A 9,648-nucleotide genomic window follows, 5' to 3' on the forward strand; every position below is an offset into this window, starting at 1 on the left:
CTTCCTGCTCCTCTGATGCTGCTTGGCCTGCTGTGTTCATCCAGCTCTACACCATGTTATCTCAGATTCTCCAGCATCTGCAGTTCCTACTATCTCTCTATTACACAGAGACGCTCATTTTCTCACTGATTATGGCTGAAATCTTGATCAGAAGAGTTACAACAAATGGGAATGTTTGTGGCCAATTTCTTAGCCATTGTTCACTACTGTATCGTCTGAAAGATGAGTGGGTTTTGATTTGACTGTCAGGACATGAAGAATTTCCACTAGAACTCTTCTGTCTGCAGCTGGGGAAATCAGATGCTAGGAGTTACCACTTCATAAAAGAGAGGAGAACATTAGCGGACAAAGTAAATTGAGAAAATAGAGGGAAAGAGAAACAGAGTAAGTGATAATAGAAACTGAGTACAGTCCAAGATCAATTCTGATGGCTACATTACCAAGGGATAAGGAGAGAGCCGAGAAGAGGGAGAGAGAGAGGGTTCCTGTTGTGCAGGTAACTGTACGGCACATACAGACACATTACTTCAGCTGCTGAATTTTTAATCATTCCCTGTAGTGCCAGGTAACTCACTTGGTGTGTCTTGTTTAGCAGTAGTATGCATTGCAAAATTAAGGATCTGGGATCTTTTACTCAGTTACTTGCGAATAATTGAATAGAAGACCTTACAGCCACAATGCAGGTATTCTTTTCAATATATTTTGAAGGATGGTGCTGAATTGCTGAAGTGAGACGGATTAGTCCTTAAAAGTGCAATGGGATCTTTCACTCTGTTTCAATATTTGTGTTTGAAAATATTAGCAAAAGTACAAGAGCAACACCCATCCCTTTCGGAAAGGTATTATGTTACAATGTAAATGTGGGCTGACAGGGTTATTGGAGGTTAGTTTTGCCTGTGTTTGTGTTGACTTTGCATTGGGTTTGAAGTGGTTGCAGTTAAATTTTATTAAACGTGATAGCCAACAGAATCAAAGTAGTGTCTTCTTTTTGTTAAAAAGTGTCATTTTGTTGAATTTGTATATTGTATATTGTAAGGCACCAGTTTGTGCATCTCCTAATGCCGGCTAGAATGAAGAGGAAATGTACCTGATAGCATGAATGTTTAAAAGGGATCTCTGGAGGTGTATCTGGTACCGTCCACTAACCCTAATTGAATGTTAACTCTAAAGGATGTTAACTCCTCTCACATTGTAAGAAGCCACACTGTGTCAGAAGGGAAATAAGCAAGGAGTTACAGGACATCAAGAGTCAAGCGAGAGTTTTAACATTTCCGACAGGGTAAGCTCCTTGAAATCACTAATGTTATTTCATTCCCCTCCACCATCCTCACAAACCTGTGATGATGTCATGTGGATAAATGTATTGGACTGAGCTATTCTCTAAAAATTTGGAAACAGAACAGAGACTCAGGCTGTAACTGTGTTTAATCTCATTGTGACAAAGGTTGGCACTAGTTTTCCCACTGGATTTTCTTTTATCGATCTGAATCTGGTCTAGTGCATTTCACTTTGGAATCAGGTCTGCTTTTAAGGGCTAGCCCACCTTTGACAAAAGAAAGTTTAACTTTCTATTTTAAACTCAGCGACATTTTCCTTTTGTCCTGTCAAATGTTTGGATGCTTTCAATAAGTGACTGGTAGACATGATACAGCATGATTTCTTAAAGTAGGTGACTTTCCAAATTCCTTCTATAGAAATTTTCATGATCAATTTGCTGAAATTTATGGTTTAATCATTTAAATCTACTTTCTCCAGTAGTGAAAACTTCAAAGATTAATGCTTAGCTCAGCAGTGAATGTATGATCATACTCTTGATGGTCCAGTGTGCTGTCTTCTCTGATAAAATGTAGTCTTAAAAAGTTTTCAACTTAGAATTGTGTTGTAATTTTGGATGTCCTGCATTTGATGTTCTCTGGAGAGTTTGGTGCTAAACTGGACAGCTTGATTAGTTTGCCATTGATTCCATGCCTGTGGCTGAGATTTCAGAGTCTAGCCAATGTTAATCCTACCCTTTGTTAGCTCGGCTTCTCAGTAGAGGGTCAAAACCTGAGCACCCAGTGCCACTGAGAGCTGGCCTGCATCTCTTAAAGGGGAAGGGTATTACGGCTGAAGGAGAAGCTGGGAGTCATGTTTGGTGAGACTCTGACTTGGAGAAAAAGTGAGAAACCGTGGAGAGAGCAGGCTCCTAGCTTTTTTTGGATGCTGCTCTGAAGGTCTCGGCGCAAGAGATGGAAAGCAGGAGAGATGACCAATATCTATCATAAGCTAGGAGACCCTCTGGATGATGTGTCAAAGGAATTGGGAGCGATAGTCATAGACACTAATGACAAGAGTCAAGTCCTGAGCATCTGTGGCACGTGAAGATTAATGACCTCACTTGCGTGGTAAAAGTTCACATGTGAATCTTCAAATCTTACTATTACCCTCTGCCAGCGCTCATCAATTTCTCACTGACAATCTCTGTCAATCAGGACTCATACCTATGAATGTTTGTAAGTTTCACCGTATTCTCACACTTTAGAACTGCTGTGAGCTCACACCAGTATCACATAATCTGTGCACACTGCCAGGTATTCCACCATGACAGCCTCATCACCCAAACTCACGGACGCACTTTTCTTGCATTGTTTCTTGGAGCTGACTGCTGGGAGAAAGGAGGGTTTGGAAAGTAAGCACCCTGCAATTTTTGTTCTTTGTCCTTTTGGAAAGCAAGTTCTTTCTATAGCACCCTTGTGAAGGGGAGTCACGTTCAGGGTATGCATAAAACCCAGATCCTAATATTGCTCTGCAACACTTGCTGGTTCTTTGTTCCCAGCGTGATTTCTGTTGCAGATAAAGTGACATTTCAAGCACTCACAGATGCCAATATAATGAAAAACCTAACTGAGGAACAGGGCCCCTGTTATTGAGACTTTACCTGTGTATTGTATTTGTCAAGTGCCTTTCTGACACCAACATGGCATTGTACCCACTTTCCACACAGATTGTGGCTCCAATTTTGGATCCTGAAAATGTGTGCAACAAGTGGCAATTTCTTCCCTGTACAGCTTAATGCTGGTCTGAATCCTTTGTGATAGAGGGCTATGGCTTTGGTAAGGAAATCTGAAGGATCCAAAAAAGGAGATTTAGTCCAGTGCAATGAATGGAAAAGATTTGGGAATACTGGGGTTTATTGATGTCAACTAAAATGTATTTGAATCAATATTTTCCAACTTTCTTAAAAGAGTCAGTCTTATGAATCAGACCTTTTGAATTCTTGCCATCATGTTTCAATAGCAAATTGTTAGCTGTAACTCTGAGTGAAAGAGTCTGTAATACAGTTCTCTGCATTTTAGAATTCAATAGAGGATCCTTATTCATTAATTAATGTTTACAACTGCATTGGGCTCAATAATATGTGTGAAGTGAAAGGCTGCACATGAAATCCGATGTATAATTGGCGAAAAGATTTGTGGAGCCAGTTGCAGCACCTCCGCAGCCAGTTTAGTTTTCATAATTGCTGCTTTGCTCGGGTGTAGAGAGAAAGGAAGGGGTGGGCGTATAAAGATTGTCTGGGCAGCTTTTCCCCATCACCCCTTCCTCCCAACTCCCCAAATCTCCCCCCCTCCCCCTGCCCTTCTCCCATCCTCTAATCCCTTCAGCTCATTCTTAAAGGTTTCTTGAGGTTCAGGAAATCCCATGTCCTGGAACAGAGGCTCCTAATGTTGTGGAGGCTCAGCTTCAGCCATTGTCAGACTGTGATGGACAATTGTGATATTAGACCTGACGTTTGTAATGGTGCTGTTTTAATGATATTGTCCACCTGTCTCATTTGGTTAAAGTGAGGGCAGACTGACTTGAGGCAGGGGCTGGGTGGGGGAAGGGAAGTGGAGGCAGGAAGAAGGGGGCGGTGATGGGTGGGGGTGGGGGGTGTTGGCGGGGCGCGGGGGGGGGGGGGGGGGCGGGGGGAAGTGGGGGGGGTGGTGTTGGGTGCTGCCTTGCGGTTACATGCCTAGCAGTTGGAGAGAGCAGCAGCCCGGCTCCTTTTCCCCATTGTAACGACAGGCCCCAGCAAACGTCAACCTCACGATGAGGCAGAGAGGCCCAACAAAACAAGCATCAATTGTTCCTCTCAGTTTTTAAATGAGGGGCGAAGTGGGCAGGGGAGCTCTGACCGTTAACTGCACGTCCAGTCTGCCTGTTGTCTGACGCAGACCCCGCCTCATTCTTAGTCTCCCAGATTAGAAGTGGGTCTTCAGTGGCTTTTAAAAAGGAGAAAAGCCAGTCCTTTGTGACAGGCGTTGTTGAAACTAGCCAGTGTGAAATGCGGCCTGACGTTAAATGCTTTCTAATGAATATATATTCAAAGCAAATTTTGAAATATATTTGTAGTAGATTGTTACACTGTGGAACTTTTATTTTATGCGAGAAATGCTGAGCTTTTCTCAATTATCCACACAAGTTTTACTTTGACAGCTGAAGGCTTTTAGAGGCAGCTTGGTTCAAAGGATTTTGAACACAAGGCTTTAAATATAAAATAGAGAGTCAGAGCATCTGTTGACAAAAACAGCATTACTCTAAAGGAAGGCCTGTGAAAAAGCCCCATTGATAGACTGAAAGTTTTCTCACAAAAGCCAAAGGGATTTATAATCATTATTCTGCTTTTATATTCAAAGCTTTTAAGGGCAAAACTGATAGTTCGGCTTAAATTTCCTCAGATTTGCAGAGTTTTAAATTAACCCCTTCACAGCTGTCTCCTATGACAACAATTCAGTGAGCCAAAAGGGAAAAGTTGCTCTGACTGATTTTTGGGAGGATGTGTGATTATTTTTATTTTTAAAAATCTTCTGTTATTTTTCATCTTTGTCAGAAATTTGTAGTTAGTGAAATAAAAAAGATAGGAGAGAATTAAATAGAATTCAGCAACATAGAAAAATCGAACTGGTAAGTGTTGATATTTACACACGACACATGCCTTTCCTCACTGAAAGTACCTCTTCAGCCTCATTCCCTCCTGTCCCCATATTACTTTTATCAACATGTCTGCATCAAACCTCCCATTGACGATTGACCGAGTGCGATGAAATAAAATGGGACAGTCAAGAATGGCTAATGTGAAATATAAACTCTGGCAAAAAGGGCTGACTGATCTCTTTCCAGGCTGGATATTCTGTTTAGTTCTACGCATCAATGTTCTCCACTTCTATCAATCTATGTGGCAGTGTGCTCTGAAACTCCTCAACTTCTTTATTTGATCTATTCGTGGGGATCTTATAGTTTTGTTCCTTTTTTGGCTGGGCTCGCTCAGCATTGGACACCGTTTTGCCAATTCTAACTTATTGAAGAACTTCATACTTAAGAAGAATTTGATCAGTGTCCTTTCTGTCATCTCCAAACCTTTCTACTTCTTTCTGTTTCCCTCACCATCCATTCCACCCCCTCTTCTTTTTGCTTTTCCTGTACGTGTTGATTGAAATTCTCTCTGTATCTTTCTCTAATCCTCTTCTGCTTCTGCTCAGATTTTCCTGATAGTTGCATCCTACCAATTCCTCTTCTTATAAAACCTATTTGCTGTTTCTGCTCTGCTTTAATATCCTTTCACAATGGTCTATTCAAAATGTTTTGTCTCCCTGCTTTTGCATTTTATTTCTCTTGAAACAAACTCTGGTACATAATCAACTTGCTTTGCTACATTTGATAATGAGTTTGAAATCTCTTTGCTCTTCTACAAAGTTTAGTTTCTAACTTCCACGGAACTGAAGATTATGAAGGGTAGCAAGGGTCTAGAGAATAAACAGGGGCTTGGCGCTGGGTAAAGACAATAGGTCGAATGGCATCCTTCAGAGTCATAAAAATTCCACGATTCTGTGATGTTTTTGAACCAAAGGACTCATAATTCCTCTGATAGGTTTGCCGTATCACATTTAATTTGCCATTTATCTATGACATTGTACATCTTGCTGTATTTCAGTGCAACACTTGACTTTCTTAGAGAGAAAGAATCTTAGATTGAAGGGCCAAACAGTTTGGATGGAGCTAAAACCGAGGAAGGAGTGGTAAATATTGGTAGGGCTTATTTATAGGCCCCTAAACAATGTGGTAATATTGAGCGTGATATAAATCAGGGACTTAGAGGTGCAGAAGTAACATAGTAACAATGAGCTTCTCCAGTTTACATATGGACTCAGTAAACCTATTCAGCATTGATGCCATGGAAATTGAACTACTGAAGTGTGTAGAAGATGGTTTACCAGACTAATTCCTGGGATGGCAGGACTGATGTATGAGGAGAGGTTGAATCAGTTCGGATTATATTCGCTGGAGTTCATAAGAATGAGAAGGATATCGTAGAAACCTATGAAATTCTGACAGGACAAGACAGGGTAGATGCAGGAAGGATGTTTGTGATGTCAGGGGAGTCCAGAACCAGGGGTCACAGACTAAGGATACAGGGTAAACCATTTAAGACTGAGATGTGGAGAAATTTCTTCAGCCTGAGAGCAGTGCTCCTGTGGAATTCTCTACCACTGAAAGTGGTCAAGGCCAAAGTATTGTATGATTTCAAGAAGGAGTTCAATATAGCACTTGGGGCTAAAGAGGTCAAAGGATATTGGGGGAAAAGCAGGAAGAGGATATTTGACGGGATGGTCAGTCACAATCATGATGCATGTTGGAACAGGCTTGAAGAGCCGAATGGCCTAGTTCTGGTCCCATTTTCAATGGGAGTATGTTGAAGAACCAACTTGAGATCAGGCTGTTTTAGATTTAACATAATGTGGTGAGAAAGGACTAATTAACAAACGTGTTGTATAGGAAACTTTAGGAAATAGTGACGATAATATGACAGGATTTTACATTAAGTTTGAAAGTGATATATTTCATGTGGAAATTAGGATTTTAAATCAGACCAAAGGAAACTACAAAGGTACGAGGAACACATTGGCTATGGTGGATTACGAAAATACACTAAAAGATTTAATGATTTGCAGGCAATGGCTGCTAGTTAAAGAGCTGTTATATGATCGACAACAAATATATAATCCTTTAAAATACAAAAATCCGACAGGAAAATGAATCAATCAAAGCTAACAAAGCCAAAATAAATTAAAGATTGCATTAGATCAAAAGAAATGGTTTATAAGGTTGTCGGAGAAAATAGTAAACGTGAAGATTGGGATCTCTTTCGAATCCAGCAAAAAATGGAGAAGGGAGAAGGGAATATAAATGCAAGCCAGTGAGTAGCTGTTGTCAAAGCTTCTTTAGGTATATGAAAAGGAAAAGATTAGCAAGGACAAATCAGAGTCCATTACAGATCAAGACAAGGACATTTATAAGGAAGAATAGATAAACCAAACAATTACACTGTGTCTGTCTTTACAGAGGAAGATACAGAAAATCTTCCAGTAATTCTCGGAAACCAAGAGACTTAGGAAAATGAGGAACTGAAAGAAACTAATAAAGAGGTCATTCTAAAAGTATTAATTAGGTTGAAGGCTAATAAATCACCTGGACCAGGTGAGTTACATCCCAGAGTGCTGTGCAGATGACCATTGAAATAGTGGAGGCTTTGGCATAAATCATTCAGATTCTACAAATTCTGGAAAGCTCCTGCAGACCGGAAAGTAGCAAATGCAGCCCCAATATGGAGGGAGAGAGAAAATGGAGAACTGCAGTCCTGTTAATTTGATGTTAGTCGTGGTGAAAATACTAGAATTTATTGCAGAGGGTGTGATAATTTAACATTTAGGGCTGAACCTTAAATTTCTTTGGCAAAGTGCCAGTTTCATCAAGATTTTCAGACAGGTTTTTTCACGGCGGGGCCTAGTGAGTTTTCTCACAATATCTTACCAAACTCACCTCATCCACTGCCTACCCCACCCACTGTGTACCCATTATCCACTTCCAGCCCCATCTTCCCACACACTGATCCGGGAACATTTCTGGCCTTTTCTGGAATTAATCTGCCATCCCTTAGTGGTGCCACCTTTACAAGGCCGTACATCTAAACAAGCACTATCAGGTTGGAGCTGCACTGCCCAGTACCGGCCATTGCCCCAGATATGGCACACAACATGTGGAGGTCCTGGGCAGGATGCCCTTGCCCCCAGGACCAGTAGAGGAGGCCACAATGCCAGATCATGCCAGTCTGGTCAGGGGTTGCCCCCTGGGCCAGTGCAGTCTCAGCATCTGGAGGATAAAGGTCTATGGCCTTCTCCATTCTGCCAGAGTAAGTGTCACCATCTTCTCTCAGTTACCTCACACTCACTCTGTCTCCCTGTTACTGCACCCACCTCCCACCAAGGCCCATGCTGTACCACTCTCTTCTGCAGAGCCTTCCCTCACACACACTCAGCCACCCCAGTCTCCAACACCATTAACCCTGCATGTCCTCACTCTCTTGGGACACCACCCACACATGGAGAAAAACTGTCAGCTGTGCCACACATGTTCATCTCTCTTCATTCCTGCCTCTCTGATTCCAAGAGGAAACCAGGAGGAATGAAGGTGCAATGAATGTCCAACATTCAGCTCCTCACCCCTTGGGAAGAAAGGTTCCTGAATCTGATCACCATGAGTCACCGATTGGCCATGTCCAAACCCCTGGACAGGTATCAGACACTGCCCTTAACTTACTGTGCTAGTACACACTGAGCAAAGGATATCCCCCTTGACTTGACTGAGACCTGCTCATTACAATGACAAGCTTCCTGATGGTCTATCTGCAGTAAATGGCAAGGTGGTACAACAGTACTGTGACCCTGGTATCTCTCTGGCCAAGGGGCAAGGCTCAAATAAAAGCAGGCCAAGGCGAAGCAAGGTAAGATCAAATTAAGGTAGGATCAGAGTGAGTGAGCACTGTGAGAGCAAGTGAATGGGTGGAGGTGCAGCCTGATCCAGTGCCTGTCTCTAAGCACCCTCGATCCTTGCAGCAGGATTACAGTGATAGGTATCAGTGCTGAGGTGCAGCATCGAAGTGCAGAAACAACTCTTCGAGGAAGATCGGAGATATACCCTGAGAGCTTTTAGAGACAGGCACATGTCAGATATCAATGTTCATGGATGTAGGGTGCCTATAGAGTGTGCCCTGAGATACAGTCATAGAGTCATAGACTAATACAGCATGGAAATAGGCCCTTCGGCCCAAACTGGTCCATGCTGACCATGGTGCTCACTCAGCTATTTCCAATTGCCCACATTTGGTCCATATCCCTATAAACCCTTAGAAATGTTTTTCTACCTATGTTTTGTACCTATCCAAATTTTTTTTTTATAATTTTGCTATTGTACCTGCCTCAACCACTTTCCCTGGCAGCCCATTCCATACACGCACCACTCTCTGTGTGAAGAAGTTGCCCCTCAGATCCTTCTTAAATCTTGCCCCTCTCACCTTAAACCTATGCACTCTAGTTTTCAATTGCCCAACCTGGGGACAAAAACTATATGCATTCATCCTATCTATGCCCCATATGATTTTATACACCTCTATAAGGTCACCCATCATTCTCCTACGTTCCAAAGAATGAACATAGAACATAGAACATAGAACATTACAGGACAGTACAGGCCCTTTGGCCCTCGATGTTGCGCCGACCTGTGAAACCAATCTGAAGCCCATCTAACCTAAACTATTCCATTATCATCCATATGTTTATCCAATGACCATTTAAA

Source organism: Rhincodon typus, chromosome 24, assembly GCF_021869965.1.
Source record: "Rhincodon typus isolate 14 chromosome 24, sRhiTyp1.1, whole genome shotgun sequence".
In the NCBI taxonomy this organism is placed as follows: domain Eukaryota; kingdom Metazoa; phylum Chordata; class Chondrichthyes; order Orectolobiformes; family Rhincodontidae; genus Rhincodon; species Rhincodon typus.